We start from the raw sequence: 25,326 nt of genomic DNA on the forward strand, positions 1-25,326 counted from the left end.
TCCCTTATTTTCAAATTCAAAACTTGACAGGTATGCCCACCACACCACACATGACGTGGGCTCTATTCTCCCACACTGAAAAATACACTTTATTTCAGTAATATTAAGTTAAACTTAATGCCACTATCAAGTAAAATGTACTTAACTTGAAATTAATGAAGTTATTAAGTTAATGTTTGTTTTATATAATTTTGATGTTGTATTTACTCAAACAAATGAAGTAAAATTAATTAAGTTTTTCCATAAACAGAAATATCACCAACATGAAAATATGAAGTACATTTTATATTTGTAATATTTACTGTTTACCGGTTATTTTTAGGAGCCGGGGTCCAAAATAACACCTAACTGTGTCTGCCTGCATGGAGAAGGACATAAAGGAGGATCTGAAAGCTACCCAGAAAAACTACACACACACACACACAGTATATATTTGTAATATTTACTGCTATGAAAAATATATGTAGATTTGAATCTTTTTGACACTTAAAATGTAATCAATTGTATCAAGTTGTATTACTCATAATTACGTAAATTATGCTTATTTCATTTGATAAATATGACCAGATAATATAGATTTATCACAAATCACACAACTGGAAAACAGAAGAATAAACATTTATTTACTAAAGTTCACATCTGAACAGGTCTTGGTTTTAAAATATGTTTTGAACAAACAGTGTAACCTACTGTACATATATGTACATAATGGAAAATGAAGGCTATTCAAATATTATAACAGTGCTTTTCTTAAAACATCACAACACTTTTCAAACATCATAACAGCACTTTTCAAACATTATAAGTGCTTTACAATTATTATAACAACATTTTTCTTTAACTATTGTAAGAATGCTTTTATTGAAATATTAAAGTGCAACGGCAACATTCAAAATAGCATTATGGTATTACACTTTAAACCACCAGTGTCAAATGTATGGTCTGGGGTCTAAAAGCGGCCCTGCCATAAATATTTAAAAAAGTGTAAAATGTAGTAAAAACAGGTGTTGTAGATTTCATACAGTACATGTTTTTGAGCTATGTGAAGAAGCTACAGTACCAATAGAGAAATACTGCACAGGTATGAGGAGAACATGCAAACTCTACACAGAGGGGTGTCAAACCCATGGCTGTAAAGTAAAAGTGCCTCCTTATTTTATTGTTAATGACAATAAATGTGATTGTTACATAGAGCTGGACAATATATCGTGATTCAACATATACTGAGTTTCTTTTTTGGCGATATAGAAAAAAACAATATTGCCTATATCCATATATATCCATATTTTTTAACTTCTTTTTATTTATTCAGTCACAGTAAAAATCACATCAAACAAGTATTTAATATTATTCATAGAGTACAATTAAAGTGTTCTTCTTTACAATGTATCCATATTGCTGAGATATATATATATATTTTTATAGGTTATTTTGTATTAAAATACTCGTTTTAGGAGTTGTTGTTGATCACTGAATGTGTCCTAACAAAGACCTTCCTCCAAACAAGCCACACTACAGAACTCACTCACACGTGCTGTCCCTTAGAGGAGGAAAAAGCCCAAAGTAGCACATATTGTGCAGCTGTTTGTTAACAAATGTGCCTGTGTGGAATTTTTCATCAGCAAATTTAACACAGAATTGTCTTTCTGGTCAGACTTTGACTTTAGAATATTGAAATATATATCGTATAATGTCCTTTTGAGGAAAAAACATCAAGATATGAGTTTTGGTCCAAATCGCCCAGCCCTATTGTTAAAGAAAAAGGTCATTTACACTATATCTACTTTTTCTTATTATATACTGATTATGGTCTAAAGCAGTTGTGTTTTAAATCATGACCTGTAAAAAAAACCAATAGCATTGACTCCCAGTATATGTGTAGAATAGGTAAGTAGGGTCATTGGGGGCTGTGATAATGACAGGTTCTCATTTACAAAGGAAGGCCATAGAAAAGTAGATCTATCATGCACTAGTGCACACCCCCTCAGTACTGCATGATAAATATTAACCAATGCACCAAGACAGCATGTATCAATCATACACCTGTGAACACCAATGGAACTATAATTCATATTTAAGAAGCCCTTCAATCTGATGGTTTTGCAGTATTAAATCTACAGTAGTAAAGCACCCAAAGGAGCCCATTGACCTGGAGCTGCTTGTATAGTGATGGATTGATAAGGTGATTGATCATGTAACATGATAGCAGTGTAGTAATAATACTATTAATAAATAATAATAATAATAATAATAATAATAATAATTGTTCAGTACGAGGTCACTTTATTAAAATTAATAGGTCTACACAATTAATATTTCACAATATGAATTATTAATCTGAGTTAAAATGGAAAGAACTGATGTTGACAGGTAGTCATGGTAAGTCAAAATAAGTTAGAAGACCTCTGTTGACAGGTAGTCCTGGTAACTGAAAAGATGATAGTGCCATGTTCTAAAAGTCCTACGGGTAGACATCAAAGCCTCAAAAGCAGTGAAAAGGTTACTAAGTTTTAAAAGTTCCACGGGTAAACATCAAAGCCTTACTGTGGAACTACGGGCACTGTGCTAAATATTTGGACTGTATACTTTGGACCATCGTCAAGAACGCACAGCCCGTTGACTTCAGCTGATCAAAGAAATTGTGATGGAGAAGCCAAATGCCCAGGTGGTCGCGCGAGTGTTTGTCCGACAGTATTACACCGTACTGAACAAGGAGCCCGAGAACCTGCACAGGTTCTATGGGAAGGACTCGACGTACGTTCATGGAGGTTTGGACTCCAAAGGCAAACCAGCAGGGGCTGTTTACGGAAATTTGGAGATCCAGAAGCGGGTGATGGAGCTGAGTTTCAAGGACTGTCACACTGAGATTTGTCACATGGACGCCCACTCCATGCTGAACGAGGGCGTGGTGGTGCAGGTGATGGGGGAGCTGTCTAACAACATGCAGCCCATGAGGAGGTTTGCGCAGACCTTCGTCCTGGCTCCGGAGGGAACCACCGCTGACAAATTCTATATCCACAACGATGTCTTCATGTACCAGGATGAGGTCTTTCAGGACTCGGACTCTGAACCTCCTGAAGAGTCTGAGGACGACGTGGAGGAGCTGGAGGACATAACAGAAAAAAGCTCCTCAGACCTCCCGGAGCCCGCCCCTGAGAATAACAGGTCGTTCTCCTGGGCGTACGTTACCAGTAAGTACCTCCCACCCTGTGGAGCCGTCCCAGTGTCAAGAATCCCCCCCCACAAGGTTAAAGTCCCGCCCACAACACAGCCCAGAGTGGAGGTAAAGTGCGAGTCTCAGAGCTCCACACAGAGACCTAAGGGTCGAAGGATGGTTCGTTTTCCTGACGCTCATCAGCTGTTCGTAGGAAATATTCCTCACGACGTGGAAAAGACCGAACTGATGGAGTTCTTTGAACAGTTCGGCTCAGTCCTCGATTTCAAGATCATTAGCAGAGAAAAACATCCAAACTTTGGTTTCGTGGTGTTTAACAATTCTGAGCCAGTCCAGAAGATCCTCAGCAGCAGACCTATTGAGTTGTTTGACAACGTGCGTCTGAATGTCCAGGAGAAAAAGACGCGTTCGCCGCGTGAAGTTGAGGGCAGAGAGTCTGAAGGTCGAAGGATGGTTCGTTATCCTGACTCTCATCAGCTGTTCGTAGGAAATATTCCTCACGACGTGGAAAAGCCCGAACTGATGGAGTTCTTTGAACAGTTCGGCTCAGTGTTGGATTTCAAGATCTTCAGCAGAGAAAAACATCCAAACTTTGGTTTCGTGGTGTTTAATGATTCTGAGCCGGTCCAGAAGATCCTCAGCAGCAGACCTATTGAGTTGTTTGACAACGTGCGTCTGAATGTCCAGAAGAAAAAGACGCGTTCGCCACGTGAAGTTGAGCGCAGAGATGCTCGTCCTCGCCCTGGAGCACCCAGAGGGGGCGGAGTCAGAGGCCCCTCATCCCAAGGGGGCGGAATCAACAAACCCAACCTTGGCTCTGTTTGTGGGGTGGTGGCCTAGTGAGCGTTTCTCTGCCCCCTGGCAGTGAGACTACGCCCCCTCCTTAAGCCCCACCCACTCTGTATCTGGACGTTTGCATCACTCTGAACTCCAATCGATCAAAAGATTAAAATATTGGTTGAAAACTACTTGAACTGTGGTCTGTGGTCAATGAAGTCTGAATAAAAACTAACAAATCGTAACATTGCCTGGCAACCCTTTTCAGAGGGTTGAATTAAAGATCCAAACAATAATAATTGTAGGAGCCATGATTTATTTCTGAGCTACCTCAGTATAATATGTTTAGCATCTACCTAACCCGTAGATGGGCGGGTCATGCAGGTTATTTATGTTGCCATGGTGATTGCACAGGTGTGGTCAATCAGGGAGAAGCAAACAGTTTTTCGACCACTCCTGGGGCTCTTGTGAATGGGTTTTCTGTATTCAGTTTTACTGGACATTTTAATAGTATTTTTTTTGTATTCACAATTCCCTGTTTATTTTCCGGATTAAAGAGCAAATAATTCACAAACACCAACAAACTATTTTCATATCTTTTATCAACCAAGTACCTGTCAAAACAACAATCTCTGCACCACCAAAGGTGGACAAAGTTAAAGGACTTGGACACTTTAATAATAATCATAATAATAATAATAATAATAATAGTAGGGGACACATGTCAGTGTTAAACACAGCTCTGTGTGCTGTTCAGCAGAGGTGTGTTCCATAAAGGAGGGTTAACAAACTCTGAGTCTATCCATAGACTCTGGGTCAACATACCCCATGATGGGAAACTCTGTTTATCTGATTCCATTACAGCTGGTATGAAATTGGTTAATCAACCCTGAGTATGTAAACCTTGGGTTACTGACGTGCACGCGCGCGATAAAAAGCCATCATCATTGGATCAGAGATTACTCAAACTGCCATGACAACCAAACGGAACAGAGTGATTTATTCACCCTAATGGGTGAAATAAGTCGGTGTTTGAGGAATATGAGCCTGTTCTAAAGGTGTGTTCAGTCTTTAGTGACTATAGTGGCTTAAATCACCCGTAATTAGTCACACATTTTGGTCACTTCATCACTTTATTGCTTCAGTGACGTGACGAGCGGTGAATAATGTAATAATAAAATGTGTCTGAGGAGACGTGTCAGCAGCATAGGATGTCTGCATAGAGAGTCCTCCTGTTACACTGGATATAAAGACAGTAAATGCTGCTTCATATCACATAATTTATATTGATTTTTAATGTAATATTGTCGGTAGAGTCATCTCAACGTCCTAATAAATGTCATAACCAAAAACTGTAGCGGGACGCGAACCCCCGACCCATCGTTTCCAAGAGCTGTGTCACACCTCACTGCACCATCATACCTTCAAAGATGTGTGATCTACAGATTGAACTGTAACTGTATAACAATATAAAACAATAATCGAGCCTTAAAAGTGGATTTATTTAAATTATCATCTCCTCCTTTATATTATCCACAGGTTTGTATTCAGTGAACTTTATTACAGACGTCAGTAGATGTTTTAATGCAGATCAACCGCAACCTAATGATCTACATCTACAATGTTAGAAAGAAAAGTTCTCAAACTTTTCAGCCAATGACCCTCAAAAATAAAGGTTCCAGAGACCGGGGACCCCCACTGTACCTGAAGGTGGTTGATCACAGGCATGAACATTGAAGAACAGTCATGTGGAGACAGGACCATCTATGAGGGGAAATAAAGGGGAGAGATGTTTGGGGAGCATCGATAAAGTCAGTAAAATGATGGTCCATTGTTCTATGAATCTGTGATAACCACATTTATTTATCTTAATAATATCCACTGTTATCCAGGTTGTTTGTTATTATTTGCGCCGTAGTTTGTAGTCATCTTAAAGATGTAAATCATTTTTTTAATCAGAAATAAAATGGGTTAAAAGTGACCAAAAACTGTGGAAAATATGCTGAAAAGAGATTTTAAAATTCACAAAAAATTATTAATATTCGCAAATTAGGGGTAATGTAATTTAAAAATTAGGAACAATTAGTTTGAAGTGGCAAATAATGGGCATGAAAAATCGTGAATGAGGTTAAATTGGCCAAAATAAGCATGAAATATGGTGAAAAGATGATAAACGTGACAATAATTGGTCAACATAAGTAAGTGGTGACAAGGGTTTATATGTGCCGAAAATGTCTTGAAAGTTGAAAAAATGTGCAGAAAAGGCATTGAAATTTGATGGAGAAGTGGCAGGAAAGGGAGTAATGTAGCAAAAATGCATTAAAAGGAGCAAAAATATGGCAAAAAAAAAGGGATAAATATAGGTTCAAATATGGCGTTTGGTGTGGCTACTCTGTTTGTTACACATGTCCTAGACTAAATCAAATACTTGGTACAATGGTTTCTGTTCTCAGCTGGTGATGTCTGTATCCTGTGAACAAAAAACTACAACATTTATATACATTTCAAAGGTTGATTATGATTTTTTTTAAATATTTCAAGTTATAATTTCTATCCATGTCTAAATATTTATTTATCTATCTGAGGATATAAATACACATAAGGGTTTTAGTTGTGAGATTTTTAGAACATAAATAGAGGTAAATGACAATATTTTACACAGTTGTAACATAATATTCAAACTGACAGAGATTATTAAAGAAGTAAGTGAATAAAAAAGTAAGAAAATAACCCAAAGAACTGAAAAGTAAATCAAATCATTAGAATAAAACAGTAATTAGAACAAAACAGAAATGTAACCAGGTGTTATGTTAATTTATGCCTCTACTAATATTTATATACATTACAAGGGAACAGATTTGTGATTGTATTTATGTCTATTATCTCTCTAAAGAGTCCTAGTTAAATCTATAGACCACGTACCATGTACAGTTCAGCCCCCCCACCTTTGATTAGACGTTTTAGGTGGTGAGGTTGTTTTTATAACCTCAGGTGATCAGCCACTGTTCTGCATTCTGGGCCAGGGTCTATACAGTATATATGATTCCTCAATATATGAAATAATGTTATCCATGTCCGTTATTAAGATCATTTGTTCATTTACCTTTTAACTCAAAAATATGACTTTTATTCAAGCTACAACTGTAAAGTGTTGGGGAGTGTTACAAAAAAAATAAAGTCAATTAACTCTATTCATCAAGAGAAAGAAAACAGTATGAAATCTATAAGTATGATATCCAAAAGTTATTCTATCTGTCATTTCAAAACTATCAACGTATGATCAACAAGAAAAAGTTTTTAGTAATTCCTTAAAAAAAAGATCCTAACCCATCTTAAATTAAAAATATTTAAATAATTGTGTGTGTGTGTGTGTGTGTGTGTGTGTGTGTGTGTGTGTGTGTGTGTGTGTGTGTGTGTGTGTGTGTGTGTGTGTGTGTGTGTGTGTGTGTGTGTGTGTGTGTGTGTTATAGTGTTAATTGACTTGTCTAAAAAACTAAACTATTGATGAAAAAATAAATGGTTTATATCACATATTGCCATTTTGAGGAAAAATATAGAAATATGAATATTGGTCCATATCACACAGGCCTAATGTAACCAAAGCAGTAACGTTTTATCTTGTAAAGGATATGATTGTCTAAACCAGGGGTCCCCAATCCTGGTCCTCAAGGGCCACTATCCAGCATGTTTTAGATGTTTCCCTCTTCCAACACACCTGATTGAAATGAACAGGATTGTTATCAGGCTTCTGCAGAGCTTGATGATGAGTTAATCATTTGAATCAGGTGTGTTGGAAGAGGGAAACATCTAAAACATGCTGGATAGTGGCCCTTGAGGACCAGGATTGGGGACCCCTGGTCTAAACTGTGTAAAATGAGGTGTTCAAACACTGCTTAAAGTAGGATTTTATTAATATGTGTGTTACCTCAATAACAAATAGAAATCACTAGACTGATATGATGCCTTGGTATGTAACAAGTGATGCTAATGCTAATGCTACACTATAGTTCATTCATTTCAGACCCACTTATTCCTGTTTGACAGGGTCACGGGGGTCTGCCGGTGCCAATCTCTGGCTATCATTGGGCGCTGGGTGGGGGTACACCCTGGACAGGGCACCAGTCCATCACAGGGCAACACAGACAGACAACCATTCACTCTCATTCACTACTATGGGCAATTTAGAGACTCCATTCAATCTTATAGTCATGTTTTTGGATTGTGGGAGGAAGCCGGAGTACCCGGAAAAAACCCATGTAAACAACACTATAGTTAAAAGACTGTGTGACTATAAGAACATGTCAGATCTTTTGTTTGATGTTCATTGTACTTGGAACCAGTTTGATAAATTGCTTACATACAATTTAAAAAAAATATTTGAAAATGACCTTGTCTTAAATGATCTTTTATTCCTTTTTTTTTTTCCATTTAGGGTGATGATTTTAAGTAGGTGAATTGGTTCGTTTTATTGGTAAATAACTTTAAAATAGTTTAAATGATTTTAATGAAAAAAATTGTATTTTGATCGTGTTTTTACAAAAAATAAATGGTGATATTTTTTTCCCCATATCACCCACTGTGCCTGAGGTAAAAGTAGCACTGCCTTGGGCCACAGTGTTTTAAGTGGGAGCCCCCTGCCTCTGTCATCATCAACATCTGTGATAAACACCTACAACATGAGACATGTCCCCAGATAAATGATGGACAGTTGGTTGATAGGAAATATTAACAAATAAATGTACTTTGTCACATGTTCTCCACGGGGGCTGCTAAACAAGCTAGCTAACGTTAGCCAATGTGAACTTTAGCTAGCTAGCTCACTCTGTGGGTCTTTACCAGGTACTACGTGTTAAGGCTTCAGCGAGCAGGAGAAACTCTGTCAGCATGGAAGATTTTGACAACACCGTACTGTCAGTGTTGGAGGGTAAGTCATGTTTTTCATTAATATTTGGTGATTATTAGGCAAAGTTAGCGTCTGTATTGGTAGCTTTGATCACATTAATGTTGCACACTGTTAGCTGGATGTTGTCTGTCCCTGTATGCAAAAAATGCCTTGCTTAAGTGCCGTGGAACAAGTGCCGAACTTTTTTTCTTTTAATAACCTAAACTTTGGGTGGGACAGCAACAAGAAAAAACACTTATTATTGTTATTATTGTTAATAATATTTAGCCATAGTTGACCATCTACATCAAAATGTACAAGTGACTCCAAAATATGAGGTCCCTGAGGAAGAGGCAGGGCTCCACGCCACAACGATGGGTGTTAAAGAAGAGTTTCTTCTGCTCAAACAACACAGACAATGACACTGATGGTGACAGAAGTGGTGACACAAGCAGTTCAACCATAATTATTGAGAGCAATGATGACCTCAGTGAGGACAGTTTAAATGGAGGTTTGTGCTAAAAGTGGGAACAATTCTGTCATAGTTCTGATTTGTGTACATCTAAAAAAGTTTAAACCTGTACTGATATTATATTTGCCTCTGTCTCATGTGCCAGAGTACATTGTAATGCACACAATGTTGGATAATGACCTGTGTTTTCCTGTTATTTTGCTTATGTGTTTACAAATTATTTCATTATTTTCCCCAGGAAAAGCGTCTCCACTTAAATCAGCTGACACAGTCATTTTCCACATAATCAATATCAAACACATTTTTAGAATTTCCTAACAATAAGTAAAACATTAAGCTGATCAAATGAAATAGGTAATTGACCATTCCTAAAAAAAATCTGAAAGTCCATTAAGAAAACACTGCTCTACTCAAACTGTTATTGTTTTTTAGACTTTAGGTGAAGTGAAGTTTGACCTCTGATAGGTGTACCTTACACTCTTTATGATTACTGTTTTCTGGTTTTGTCAAACCTAGTGGGGGAAGTAAGTAATGACTTTCTAATATAATTGTGCATTATATTTTATTCATACACATGCCACTAACTATGATTTATCTTCTCTGATGCTAGTGTAATAGTGTTTCCGTGGAAACGTCTTTGCCTCACCATCTTATTTTATAGTCTGAGGATGCAGGTGAGTCACTACAAAACATTGAGCAAAATGTACAAGAATCCCAACACAAAACCCAACCAAGGCGATTTTGCCCAAATTTTGGACCTTGAGTTCAAGGCAAGGCAGGCTTTCATTGATGCAGATATTACAAAGGAAGAAGACTGACCTATGAAACTCTTTGATGCATATCCCTGCTTCAAAGACACTGGAAATGTCAGCTTTTTGACTTCCGTCCTTGGTACTGTGTGTTTCTGTCTGTGCAGTCTGCCCTGTATTTTTTTTTTTTTTTTTTTTTCTGTCTGCCCTGTATTAAGCCTTCTCAGTGGTAATAACTGAACAGAATTGTGTCCAAGGGAATGGATGAGCTGCATCGCCAAATTGCAACCCCCAATTTTTATTTTTATTAATAATTTAAAAGGTACAATAAACATTAAACACACCCTTTACAATTACTGTACATGTTTTCTCTTAATTGAATATTAATATTACAAATGCTTTTGGATTTTGCACCATTGTTGTTATTGTTCCCTCGAGACAATTACACTATACCTGTAAGTGTTATATTGTATTACAGTGCATTATTCTAAATGTTAAATTAGGTTCTATTTTTTTCAATGGTTTGTTGTGTCACATAATTGCATTGTTTTGTCTTAATAAATAAAATAAATATGTGCTAGCCACTGCATTAATTATAATTAAATTCAGTACATCTACACGTTTGCTATATGTTGTCACCACTAAAATATTGAATTTTTTTTCTAGATCATCATCAACTCAGGCTGATTAAAACCATCCCATCTGAGCTGAGACATGAACTGATCCATTTATTCACACATTAGTTCTTCTAATGTCTTTAAACACTTTTATTGGTACACACAGACCTGGTCAGAGCAGGTTACACTCCCAGTTAGGATCATGGAAAATAACATTTGCTCCATCTCAGTATCTAGTTTAGACTTTTTTTTAGACCTGTGTCCTGGGTATGATGGGTTTACGAGGGGAACAGTACTCAGCCATGTTGGGAAGTCCAGAAATCATACAGCATTTCAACCAATCATACTCGCTGTGGTTCATGCCAGAAAATACCACAGACCAAGTATTTGTAGTGTAGTCATAGCACTCAACAATTCTGTTTCCTGTGCTACAAGAAACAACAAAGATCTGCTTGTTCATCACTGCAATGTCAAAGTAACTGTGTCTGTGGACCATTTCAGGGACATCGTACCAGGTGTTGGTCACTGGGTCATAAGCCTCAGCAGACCTCTGATATCTGGACCCATCTCTGCCTCCAACTGCAAAAATGTGGCCCATATATGCAACGACCCCAAGGTCATAGCGAGGTGTTCCCATAGGAGTGATCAGTGTCCACTGGTTGGTGTCTGGGTTGTAATACTCAGCAGTATTCAGTACTCTATTAATACATCCTCCACATATGTAAATCTTGTTGTTCAGTGTGGTGCAGCTGGCCCTGATCCTCTCTTCATTCATTGATGCAATGAACGTCCACTGGTTGATGTTGGGCTGGTAGCGTTCAGCAGTTCTGAGTAAGGTACCATCATCATCCCTGTAGCCTCCCATAGCGTAGATGCATCCCTTTAGCACAGTAACACTCATTAAGTACCGTGACTCCTGCATTGGTGACATCTCCTGCCAAGTGTGTGTGACTAGGTTATACCTCCACACTCTGATACAGGGGTCGGTCCAACTTAAACCACCACCCACAATATAGAAGCATCTACCAAGGAAGACAGTGCTGTAGAAGCATAAGTGAGTCATGGAATCCTCCAGACTGGGATGAGTCTGAACTGTGATCCAGCTGTTAGTTCTGTAGTCAAAGGCCTCTATGGTCTTAGAAAAAAATCTAAACATCAGTAAGACGGCGTTTGGCAAACGACGGCAAAACAAGGTGTTGTTGATCCCAGACTCAGAGCAGAGTAACGAAGGTTGAGACATGACTTTAAGGGTATCAGAGACCAAGAGGTGGGACTCAGGGTTTGTTTTTACCACATCATTGTTAAGCACAATGTCTGTGATGTAACTTTTGTCCATCAGCCCCAGTCGTACCTTTGGTAACAGAGTAGAAATGGCTCCCTGTCGTTCCTCAGGCATGTGGTTTATCCATCTTAAAACACTTTGATAAACTGTGCTCTCCTGGGTCACAGTAAGGTCATCCTGACCCAGGATATCAGCCAGCTCCTGCTCCGCAAGCTGCAAAAACTCTACACAGAGTGAAACCTCCTCAAAATTCTCACAGATAAAGTGAAAGGCCTCATACTTCAGTTGAAACAAAATGGGAATATACCAGACTTTAGTAAACTGCCATAGCCCAATGCATTTTTCTGGACAGAGGTGATCCTTCAGAGCTTCAAAGCATGTTTGTTCCAGACTCTTTACATTGAACTGATGCACTTCTAACATTAGATCAAAAATATAACTGTTGTCAGAGTGACAGAGATTAAGTAAATTCACTGAGTCCAAGGAGTTTGTGGGTTATTGTGTCTCTCTCAGAAGGTTGTCCCTCATTAAAGAATTCTCAATGTGCTGCTGAGTCCTTTGATGTGCGACCAGCTCCTGATGATGTCATCAGCAGTATGTGATGATGTCACAGTGAAATTCACACTGATATTCCTTCTGCTGGCTCCTGATTGGTGGATGGCATGACAGTGTTACGGCTAAATTTGCGGTTGACCTCATTTGGAGACATGATTTATTGCTCTGGTTGAGTGATGGAGTCCAGGCGAAGCATTGATGATTTTATAAAAAAGATTTATTATATAACTAAGTAAAAAAAGTACAAAGATGGAACAAAGTGGAACAAAAATTAGTGACCGTCCGGGCGGACGTCCGATGATCGAGAGCCGCTCCGTCTAACAGTTTCAGCTTAAGCTTTTATACAGATATAAGAGAAAGGTCCCAACCCTGAAAGACAGAAAGGGAGGGAGTCAAATGCTCCCACAGTGGAAATGTTGGAGGATGATGAAGACGTGTATATTATGAGGAAGATTGGGCGCCACTCTTATCTGTCCTTGATAGTGTGTGCGTTCGTGTATATTTGCATGTGAGTTTGAGTTTTGGCTCAGCAGAGACTGTGTTGCACTGAGTACAATACGATCTGTACTGTTTAATCTAACATGATTCAGATGTTCAAAAGTGTAAAGAGTAATGGAGTTATCATGTATTAAAACATGACAAATTGTACACATGAACATACATTTGACGATATGATGATGAATATAAAAATGACCATAACATTCCCCACTTTTGGTCGCCATCAACGACCAAATCAAGAAACAAAATTATTATATTCCACCTGTGCTGTCTGTCAGGGTTAACCATTAGCATCGTTATTGTCATACATTGGATATATTCTTTTTTTGTGAGGCACAGATATATCAAGAAAAATGTGGAAATAAACCTTAAAAAACTTCATCATTACTATCAATGGCATGAATCATCAAAAATCATCTTCTATTACCATCTAGATAAGCAAAAATCATCATTTGCATCAAGGACATCACTCGTCTTCATTGGCTGAGTTCTGTGATGACTGGGGTCACCAATAGCTAGAAGAATAGTGGAACCATGGTTAGAATCACCGCACTTGAGTGGCGGCATCATGAGTGAAGAACCTTGAGTGTTTTCCTCAATCAGCAGAAGGGTTTATGACTGTATTCCTACAATTAGGTGTGAGGTTGTCCACCCTCCATCTAGCTATAAGCATTTGGTGTGGCCTATAAACAAAGCTAGGCCCTTGTTCTAGAGCGTTTTCTTGTGTGTGTCGTGAAAAAGAAAATCTCAGTGGCCTTTTTGGTTCCCCCTTCATTGTTCGGTCAGCATCAGCTGGTGTCTGCTTGGATCCATGTCGCCCGCTCCGCAACCTTCCCTGCCGTGTGGGTTGTCAGTTGAATTCGGAAAGTGTCGGTCCACCTTCGGTCGTTCATTTCCGGTCGGCGTTGTAGATGATTGGTTGTTGTCTGAGGAAGGGTAGTCTCCACACACCTGGCAACCTCTCTTGGGATCGGTTGGTACCTGAACAGAAGACAAGAGGGGGGGGAAAAAAACAAAACAAAACAAAACAAAATAAAATAAAATAAAATAAAATAAAATAAAATAAAATAAAATAAAAGGGTTGTTGGGGTTAGTTAACTAACTAAATGAATAGTTAGTAGGCTCTGGTGCTCAGTTATAGCTTCCAGGAAGGCAGAGACAGGTCAGAGGTCAGGATCTGAGAGCTTTTCAGATCCTAAAAGGTGCTGCTGCACAATCACACAATGGTTAGGTGTGGGTTAGTGAGCTTTTAGCCATGCTAGCTCAATGTTATCTGTAGCTCATTCACACGTGAGTGGGAAAATATGAGGCTGAAAGAAATGCAGGAAGTATTAAATCGATTCTCTTTTCCTGGAGCAAGGAGAAGCATAGCTGGAGTTGCAGTGATTCTCAAACTGTGGTACGTCTGATACCTGGTGAGAAGCAACAATTTGAGAACCACTGTTTACAAGTGCAAGTCAGACGGAGAAGGACATGCAAGTCGGACGGAGAAGTACATGCGAGTCGGACGGAGAAGTGCGGAGCGTGACTACATGTCTTCTCAAGATGAATACATACAATTGGGAGACATGGAGATGTGAGAAAGCTAAATAAGTTTAACCAAATAAATAAATAATGTTGTTTATTTATTTAAATTGTTTGTTTTATTTTTTTTATTTTTTTGCTATCTCTTATTTATGAAGGAGAAATCTTATTCTATCCTTTATTTATTCTGAATAATGTTAACTCTCCACACCTAATTACATAGCCTAATTCTTTTATAGAGCTGAATTTGTCAGTTCATTTATTTCATTATTTTCCCTCTTAATTATTATTTGAGATGTAATTTACTTAATTTTTGAAGGTCATTTGGTGGCAAAAGTGTCTCCTATTCTGTGTCTGAACCAGAGTTAAGCAAGATTATTGGCCCTTTAAGGTTAGACAGGATTAAAGTTAAGTTGAGTCGAACAATCATATTGTCTTTTGCTCTCTGTATTTATCCCATTCGTAGGAGTGACGAGCCCTAGCACGGTTTGGAGAGCTTCCTTAAATGCTTGGAAGTTACTTAACTTTAAACTATCTCTTATATCAATCAATTATCAAGAATTTCAGGAGGGCCCTTTTTAAATCTTAGGCGACCCAGATTGGGCCACCAACCCAATGTTGAGAACACTTAATTTTTCTAAACCCAGTGAAGGGGTTTTATGGTCTTGCACGCTAAGTGCTGGTGGAACAAGAAGAAAATGGTTGGAGGGTTTTGAGGTATATTATTTTCCTATGATAAAATATAAATCAAAAATCAGAGGGACGTTGGCCCTCTCCCTTCCCTTTTTTTTTTTTTTTTTACATAAGAATACATTTGGATTCTTAAAACCATTGGCATTTTCTGTTTGGAAACACTCAGAAACAGAAAGAGAGGAAAACATTAAGACTTAAATGAATAATTTAAAATATCCCTTTTCTTTAGTTGGATTTGATTCGTCTCCTTTGAGTATACAGCCAGCGACCTGTATATTGGAAAAAACAACACAATAACAACAACTAAGACGAAGACATAGACAAGTGTACACAACACCAAGTATACACATACAACAACAAAAACATGGACACTGAACATGAACAGTAAGGTCAGTCAAGGTCAAAGTGAGTCATTCCACTGAAAGTGGTATTATTTATTAAAAATATCGTTTGGTGTTTTTAAACACCCAGAAAAATAACCTTTAAAACCTGGTAAACTTTTTAGAAGGCCCAAGGCCTAAAACCATAATTCTATTAACAAGCAGCAGTGAGATCTGAACACCCCACTACATAATTGGCAAAAACAGGGAGAAGATCTAGTGCATCAAAACCCAGGAGGAAAGGAAGGTGAAACAGAGGAACATGTGTAGTCAAACAGCCATTCATCGGTCAATCACTCAATGACACGTCCACGGCACATTCGCACTCACAACGCGGTTTTCTCAGGCATACGTAACGTGTCATCATTCAGTCATTCATGCACCGCACACGTTCATGCCTCAATTTTCACGTCCATGCATTCACAAGGTTTCGCTGCATAGTGTCTAAGTAGAATACAGGCCTCATCTAACCCACCAGCGGCGATAGCCAGTCCACCTCCTCTCTCGGGGTCAATGAGCTCTTTTTGTCCCCCCATGCTTGGCAACCTTTTAGCGTTAATTAATTGCTTTTTTTCACTGGTATCATCTGATTAATAAGAGGTACACTCCTTTTCACTTCCGTCTTGGCGGAGTCTCCACTTAGATTATTGCCCATGGTTGTACTGACAGTCTGCTATCTGCTGATCAGGCAGGAATGGCACGGCCGTGCACTAATAAACTCACAACTCTCTCAACAGCTGCTAACTCCAGAAATTTAAGACATATCTGAATCAGCCGGAGAACCTCTCAACCTCCGCTCTTAGAAAAATGAAGAGTTTGGGAGAATTACACCCTAGACCGCTGGTTACTCCAGAAATTTAAGAAAACTTCTGAATCAGCAGGAGTCTCTCAACCTTCGCCTTTATGAAAATATAAAGCTGGGAGAACACATAAACTTATGCAGGACTCTTGGGCACCCCTAATATTATTCAACATTGAATGGAGCACGCAACCTCTAATAACCCTCACTCTAAGAGAACGTAGAAATTTGTTTAGAGCGATATTCGGTGACCAAGCATGTATCAAATCAGGTGGACCACTATCCCCCAAAGAGCGCTTCCCCTAGCAAGGTTTATCCTTTTTCTGCACATTAAACCAGGACTTCTTGTTTGAAAAGTAATACCAAGCCATAAGAAGTCCACCACACCCTGATCAACATATTGATCAGGGTGTTGTATTATATATGTTGTATTACTGCAATATGTTCAATCAAGACTTAGACTTTCTTTATTGTCATTCAAACGTAAACTTTACAGTACAGATAACAAAATGTGGTTGCATTGGCTCGTATTGCAGGATAAAAAAACAGCAGCAACATAACAACAAATTTACATAACAAGTGTTTGGTCGACTTATTTTTCTAAAACAAAGAGGAAATCGGTTTATTACTAAAAATGCCAGTAGGCTAAATGATTAGATAAATCAAACAAGTGATAATTCTGAATAAGATGTTTTCTTATGTGCTAACAGATTATTGTTATTTTTTTCCATTATATATTATTCCTCAACAGGTCAAATTCAGTGAAAAATTCCCTTGTAGGGCTAAACTGTATATGACATTACATTATGATGTTTTTTAAGTGTGGAGGAGTAGGGGGTACATGGCTTTAGGTTCAAAGTCTGAAGGTGAGTTTTTAATCGTTCTCCACGTAAAGTCAACAGTAGGAATAAAAAGATGAACTCACAATATTGAAGGAAAAGAAACATTTTGACTTTACAAAATAGTTGAATTATTTAGCTCAAAATAAGCATTAAAGTTTAAAGTAAAACTAAAAAACCTTTATTGTTAATACATAAAAACATTAATGTTAGGTCTAAATACGTTAAGACCGTTGCTCAATCACAACTCAAGGAGAAAAACACTATCTGACTTAAAAGGCGACCAGAGGCAGAGAGGTGCGAGCTGCAGCTCGGAGAAAAACCCAACAAAAAGAGACACAAAAGTCCGATATAAGTTGGATTGCTCTGACGGTGATGCCTCAGAACTAGGTATTTATTATAGAAAACATAGACCACACCCAGAGGGCTGTGCAACAGCGCTCTGGGTGCAGGATTAATACCATATATGGTAACACAAAAACTTTGGGGAAGAAAAAGCTCATATGTCCATGCAGTGGGTCACATACCCCCACACTGGCCCAAACTAGTTTAAACCAGCTATGGTGGACAATGGATATGTTTTGCAAACACACACACACACACACACACACACACAGACACACACACACAGACACACACACAGTTAATCATGGATAATTTCATATTCTAACTATCGTTTAATCATTTAACTATAACTAATAAAGTAATAAAAACCACACAGACTATAACATATCTTACATATCCGCCCTGTTGTGGGTTTGGAAAACATCAAGCAGACGGGCGTCTTCACAGGTTTACCCGGTGCCATCATAGGACCAAAACAACAGGGATGACCACCGTGAGGTGGGGCGAAAACCCGACAGCTAGTACGGGAAAAATTCCCCACCGTCCCCCCCTGCTGGGGCGAACATCGATTCTGATCCACGGTGATCTGGAGACAGTTCAGAGTGTATGTGCAAATGATGACCCAAAACCATGGTGTCGAAAATGGGGCTTTAGGTCTCAGTGTGTTTTTGGAGTTGGTGGAGGAGGGTCAGAGGTTACTAGCACATGACCCTCAGTAGCAGTGAACCTTTACCGCTCACTGTGGTGATGGGAAAATGTGGCAGGGTCTTAGTCCATCAATGGGGCAGATGGGGAGAGACCCATAACATGGAGTTGGTACTCTGGGGAAGCCTGGACCTGCATAGCACCGATGATCATGTTGTCTATGCCTTTCTTCACACAGGGGACGATGCAGCAGCAGGCAAGACCAACGACCAGCAGCACAGCCAGAAGAGGGAGACCCAGACGTAGCAGAGATTGGAACCAGGAGCCTTGGAACAGCCAGTCCCACCCGGATGAATGGACATTGGACTCGTCAGCTGACATGGCACCTTCCAGGTTGCGGAGTGTTTGCAGGGCGTCCTCGATGGACTCCGAGGAGTTATTAGGTATGTATGTACAGCAGGTAGCACCCACCATAGCACACACACCACCTGTGGAAGCTAAAATCGTATCTAAGGCCATACGGTTCTGAATAGCCATTTGCGCGGTGGCCGCTGTTCTAGCATTCATTTTGTTATTAACAGCTAAAGTAGCATTAAGAAGCATGTGAAGGCGGTATTGGAGGGTCTCTACCATAAGGGAATTCTTACCCACGCCTATGTTAGGAAAAAGAGCATGAACGACTTTTTGACTAGTTGACCAATATCTATGTTCGTGAGGGACATCGGAGCCCCATATTGCATCATGAGGTGTGAAGGTTATAATCTCACGACGAGAACGACTAGGCATTGTCATATGAACTATGAAAGACCCATCTGTGACTGCTACTGGTACACAAACGGCTGACATATTAATTGGAGGGGAAGGATAAACTTTGTCACCGCACTTCAACCAAACACCGTCTCTAGCAAACATGGGGACAACCGTACTGACGTTCCGAACGGTAGCACAATGGTTTATGTCTACTGATGGTAGACCTTTGGTGTTAGTTGGTGGACCAATAAATCGTACGCATAAAGGATAGCAGTGAGTATAATTACCACAAGGGACATCATTCGTGTTTAGGTGTTTAGCAGCCTGACCTAGGGGTTCGAGGGTCTTTAGCACTGGTAGAACAGGAGGGCACGAGGTCATGGACTTATTTTGTAAACAATCTAGTACGTTCTTTGAGTCAGGGGCTGGAAGGGACGCAGACAACAAAGTTGGGGATGTTACAGCATGCGGCAGATGTGAGCAAACATAGCAACTATCAGTAGTTACTGTTCGTGCAGATAGTTCTACCATACGGTACCAAGAATTAGCGCGCAGACGATGATGGACGTGATTGTTATGCTCAAACAGTAATGCGAGTAACGAGTCAGGTTCTTCAGTTGACATAGGTTTTGCATTAATAACTCGTATATTCTGTTTAGCCTCAGGAGACAACACTATGTCCGTGCGTGGTTTAATTACAACGGGAGTGGCCGGAGGTGTAATACACATATCCATCCAAAAAATGGGATCTATTCCTTGTACGTCAGGGCGGAATCCTATAAATAAACAAGAAGGAGGTACCGCGGTGGTGTTAACGGTTAGGAGTAGGATGTTTTGTTTCTGGACAATTGTTTTTCGCAATGACAGATATGCCGCTGTAACGGTACGTGTAGATGATGTGATGGGCCAGGTAATAGGGGTGTAGCTTGTATGTAGGGGTACCTCAGACCAACCATGATCAGCCCATATTCGGTCTGCCCTCAGGACTTGCATGTACCAATCATAATTTGCATAGTCCTTACCATGTTTCCATGGCTCGTAGCCTTTATTAGTCAGGGCCTCTAGTGGAATTGTAACGTCACTTAAAATGTCCGGTATTTGTGGTATGCACATAACGAGGTTAAGGCCCTTGGGGCATCTACCTGTGTACTCATACCAAGGTGAGCTTAGAGCCCCTGCTAGCACTTCCTGGGATCCCACGAGGAGGAGGAGGAACAACAGATCCATCTCTGTGTTTTACTAGGGCGTAGCACCTGCTGTGGTGGGTTTCTGTACCTTTTTCCCGTGTGATTGGTGTATCCACGTCTGCCTTTCAGCTATCTTAAATGCAGTTGGTGTGGTTAGCAGAACTGTGTAAGGACCATCCCACCGTGGAGTACACCAGTGCTTTCTCTTAATCACCTTGATGAGGACCCAATCACCAGGACGCAGGGGATCTGAAACAGGTAAAGAGAGACTAGGCAGTGTATTAGCTTTAACAATTTCAGCATCTGTGAATAATTTAACCATCCATTTTGTTATTGGATCCAACTCTCCCTCCTGATCCTGCACCCACTTAGAACTGGTGAGGGGTAGGTGAAAAGGTCGTCCTGTGACAACCTCAAAGGGGGTCAAACCCTGTGTGTTTGGTGTTATGCGCATGTACATTTCTACCAGGTTAACACACTCTGGCCAGGGCCTGTTTGTTTGTTCTACAGCCTTTTTTAATCTGTTTTTAATGGTACCATTGTTGCGTTCTACCAATCCAGCACTAGCTGGGTGGTAGGAGCAGTGATGTTTTAATTCAATGCCCATGGCCTCTGTCAGCAGGAGTATTACTCTGTTAACAAAATGGGGTCCATTGTCGCTCCAAATCTGTCGTGGGATGCCATGTTGAGGTATTATACGTGTCAAAAGGGCCTTTGCCACTGTCATTGCATCATTTGTTTTAGCGGGCACTATGGTGACCCATTTTGAGAATGAGTCCACCAGAACCAAACAATACGTATACCTCTGAATAGTGTGCAGTGTTATGAAATCCATCATAATGACCTCAAAAGGATATGTACCAGCTGGCGTTTTACCCCGAGGGGGCCTAACATTACCCTGAGGGTTATGACGACAACAGATGATACACTGACGACAAAAGTTTTTAAAATGGGTTTGGAGTCCTAGTGGTATATGAAATGACTGTTTGACTATGTCTACCATCCCTCCTGTTGAGACATGGGTCAACCCATGGCTCATTCTAGCAACGACGTCAAACAAACATCTAGGCAAACACGGCTTGTCATTTAACATATATATTCCAGAGTCATTTTTAACAGCACCTTCAGTAACCCATTTTGTTTTTTCATTTTCAGGAGCATTAGCATGCATATCAATCAGGACTTCATCTGGCAAGCCAAGTGGTACAACATCAACAGGCAACAACTGAACAGTAAGTGCTTCAGTAAAAGCAGCTTTTTTAGCTTCAACATCAGCTTTCGCATTACCCAGAGAGACAGCATCAGTGGCGCCAGTATGTGCTTTGCATTTACATATCGCCAATGATGTAGGTAAGAGGACTGAAGCAAGAAGGTCTTTTAACAGGGAGGCATGTTGTACAGTCTTACCACTAGATGTCTTCATACCTCTCCTAGCCCACTGAGCAGCAAACACATGAACTGTGGAAAAAGCATACTGGCTATCAGTGTAAATTGTGACTTTCTTGCCTTTGAAAAGTCTACAGGCTTCTGTCAAGGCCACGATTTCAGCTGCCTGTGCAGACTGATTTCCAGCCAATTTGCCTGATTTCAACACAGTGTCGCATGTAACTACTGCATAACCAGTATGATTTGTTCCATCAGGTGCTTTGGAGGAGGAGCCATCTACAAACACTACATCTCCGTCTTCCAATGGAATGTCTGTCAAATCTGGACGTGGCTTGCATGTCACCGACACTAACTGTCCACAGTCATGCGGTGTCCCATCGTCAGCTGTTGGTATCAATGTAGCTGGGTTAAAAGCAGCACAGCGCTTTAGAGTGAGGTTAGCTGGGGACAACAAGGTGTTAGTAAGATGTAAAAACCTGGCAGGAGATAAGAATGACATTTTTGTTTGTGTTAACAGGATGTCAACTGCATGGCTGACTAACAGTGTCAAAGGATGGAACAACACTACTTCAGCAGACGCGTGCACAGCCATGGCTGCGGCGCAAACCGCCTGAACGCAATGGGGAAGTGCCCTAGCCACATCATCTAATCGTTTAGAGTAATAGGCTATTGGTCGTTGCTTCTCACCATATTGCTGTAGTAGTACTGATGTCATGTAACCATTCTTACAGTCAACAGACTGTGTAAATGGCTTGTTGTAATCTGGCAGCGCCATCACCCCTGTTCCTGTTATGATTTGTTTCACTTTTGTAAATGCTTCTTCCGCTTCAGGTGTCCACTGCAAAGGTGCACTTAAAGTTTGATGTGTATCTAACATTAGGTTCTGTAATGGGGCAGTTATGATAGCATAATCAACGATCCACGACCTGCAATAATTCGCTAGGCCTAAAAAGGCCATCATTTGTCTGACAGTAAGCGGTTTTGGTGCCATTTGTACTGCTTCTCTACGTGATGTAGTAAGTTCTTTCCCTTCAGCTGAAATGTTATGACCAAGGAATGTTACTTTTTCCTGTGTAAATTGTAGTTTTTCCAATGAGGCCTTATTTCCTGTTTTTGCCAAATGTGTGAACAGCCTGATTGCCTCTGTTTCATTTTCCGCTTTGGTGGGACTTGCCAATAAAATGTCATCAACATAAACAATTATCTGTGTGGTCTCTGGCCACGTGTGGTGGCTGATGCATCTGTTAATCTCCGCTGTAAAAATCGTAGGGCTATCACAGAACCCTTGTGGAAGGCGAGTGTAAGAGTATTTTTTGTTCTCAAATGTGAATCCAAACCATCCCTGAGCTGTACTATGAAGAGGAATGGAGAAAAATGCATTACTTAAATCAATTACAGTGAACCATTTTTGATGAGGTTGTAATTCATTTAACAATGTGTGTGGGTCTGGTACATTTGGAGCTCGTGATTTAACAGCCTGATTTACTGCTCTTAAATCATGTACCATCCTCCAGCCGCCCTGTGGCTTTTTCACAGGGAAGATGGGGGTGTTGCATTCAGCTGAGTCATGTTCCTGTAACACGCCTGCAGTCAGTAAATCATTAATAACAGGCTTTATTCCTTCTTTTGCATCTGATTTGAGTGGATACTGTCTAATTCGAGGCCTGTGGGATGTGGCTGGATCTATGGTTACAAATGTTGCGGTTGTCATAAGTCCAACATCTGTTTTTGATGTAGCCCACAGACATGATGGCACTGAAGGGAAGTCATCTGATTTCAGAGTGCACAGAGACAGTCATGCATCCAAATGCACAGCAGGGGGCGCCAAAGTACACCAGTTCAACATTTGTTTTTTCACAAAGCCACAAAAGGAGCCTCTGTATGTGAATACATTGTGTCCCTCTTTCCTCCAAAGGTCACTCTTGACAGGAAGTGCAGCCAACAGATCATTTGCATCTTTCCACTTTTTATGTGCCGGTTTTTGTAAACATATATGTGGAAACCGTGGGGGGTTTATTGGTGTCAGCTCTGGAGGCAACGTCACTCTGATTATAATCCATCCATCTGGAGACCAACAAACGTCTGTCAATGTTATTTTCTGTGGTGACAATCGCAGAAACTTTTCCTCCCAGGCTTTAGCAGCTGCTCTGCCCTCAGGGGACAGGTCTGGTCTCCTTAGCCAGTCTGGTTGACCTGGCAGGGGTCCTTCAGGTCTGACATACATCATTGTAACATGTAGTGGCCACTGTGTCTGTACTTCTGTGGGAATGACAAATGTTTTAGCTATTTTAGCCCGCAGTTCTTCCATAGACCCAACCACTGACCGAGGGCCTGTTGACACTGGATCCAATGTATAGAATTTATTAGGAATGACTGGGCTTTGCAACACCATAAGTGATTCTTTAGTATCTGATAAAAATTTCTTTGGCACTATTCCATTAGCCGTTGGCACTAAACTGATCTGTAACTTACTGAGAAGATCTCTTCCCATTAAATTAAAGGGACAATCAGTTGTCAAAATAAATGGGTGTGTGTAATATGAACCATCTTCATCTTGCACAATGACCTCCTCAGACCAACATGCATATTGAGGCTTTCCACCTACTCCCACTATGCCAATAACCTTTTTGGAAGTGACCACGCCCTCCACCTGATCACGGAGGACAGAAACATCAGCTCCTGTATCACACAGAAAAGTGACTGGTGTTTGTTTTGGTCCCACCAACAATGTACGTTTTGGGTATTTGTCATGTGTTAATGTTACAGCTGCATAAATGGAGAAATCAACAAAATGATTTGGATTTAAAGGTGGGGGATGTTCATATTCTGCAGGTAAATCATTGTCATATTGATCAGCATCCTCATCTTGCCCTAAAAAGGCTATGTCACACTCTGAGGTTTCATTATCTGTTCCGGAGTCACTGATTACATTTCCCTCCGGCAAGTCCTGGCGTCACTGCCTAGGAGTTTGCCCGAACGACGTATGGTCTGTTTTTTGCTTTCTTTTTGGGCAGTCTCTTGCCATATGTCCTTCCTCATGACAAATGAAACATTGTCTTTTTTCTCGATCTATTTTTGCTTGTTTTTCCTCATCAGGCGTTCTGGTGCGATATGGCTTTTTTCCCTGTCTTTTAAACCCTGAGCGTTGGCTCACTAGGGCTGCAGCCATGGCCTCAGCCAATACATTAACATTAGCTGATTCAGTTTTTATTTTCTTTCTTTCAGTGACTTCATAAGCATGTTCGGCCCATTCCATTAGCTCTGGAACAGTGAGGGTGCGGTGTGTGACACAGTTTCTTTTTATGAAATCTGACACGTTTGGCAACAAACCACTGATTAACCACATTTTTAGCTGTATTTGGTATGGATTATCCGCCAGCGGAGAATGAGGAAGCCCGCTATTAGTCCTAAAAACCGTTTCTAAACGGGCACGATATTCCATTGGCGTCTCGTCTGATTTCTGACGACACGCACTTATTTCTTCGTGGCTTGGGGGTTTTGTGTAAGTAGCCCTCACTCTTTGCATCAGTGCTTCAACCTGCTGTCGCAGCTCATTAGAGTTATGTGCTAGGGGCTGACGGTTAACTTGTCTCCCGGTAAAACCGCCCACCACTACTGGATATCGGTGTCTAAGTGTTAGTTTTAAAACCTTTTCCACCTCCAGTCCATTTAAATGCCATGTCTCAATCAACCCACGTACTTGTTCAGCATAAGCAGTCGGGTCCTTCTCAACATCACATACGCCCCTACAGACATCTAATGCCTCCTGCT

General features: G+C 40.2%; 1 pseudogene; it reads left to right on the plus strand.

Annotated features, from left to right (window-relative positions):
- Positions 1-19,358, plus strand: part of LOC114458755 (ras GTPase-activating protein-binding protein 1 pseudogene) — a 31,718-nt pseudogene extending 12,360 nt beyond the window's left edge.
- Positions 19,359-25,326: the final 5,968 nt, after the last annotated feature.

The sequence above is a fragment of the Gouania willdenowi genome, unplaced genomic scaffold, assembly GCF_900634775.1.
Source record: "Gouania willdenowi unplaced genomic scaffold, fGouWil2.1 scaffold_175_arrow_ctg1, whole genome shotgun sequence".
NCBI lineage: Eukaryota > Metazoa > Chordata > Actinopteri > Blenniiformes > Gobiesocidae > Gouania > Gouania willdenowi.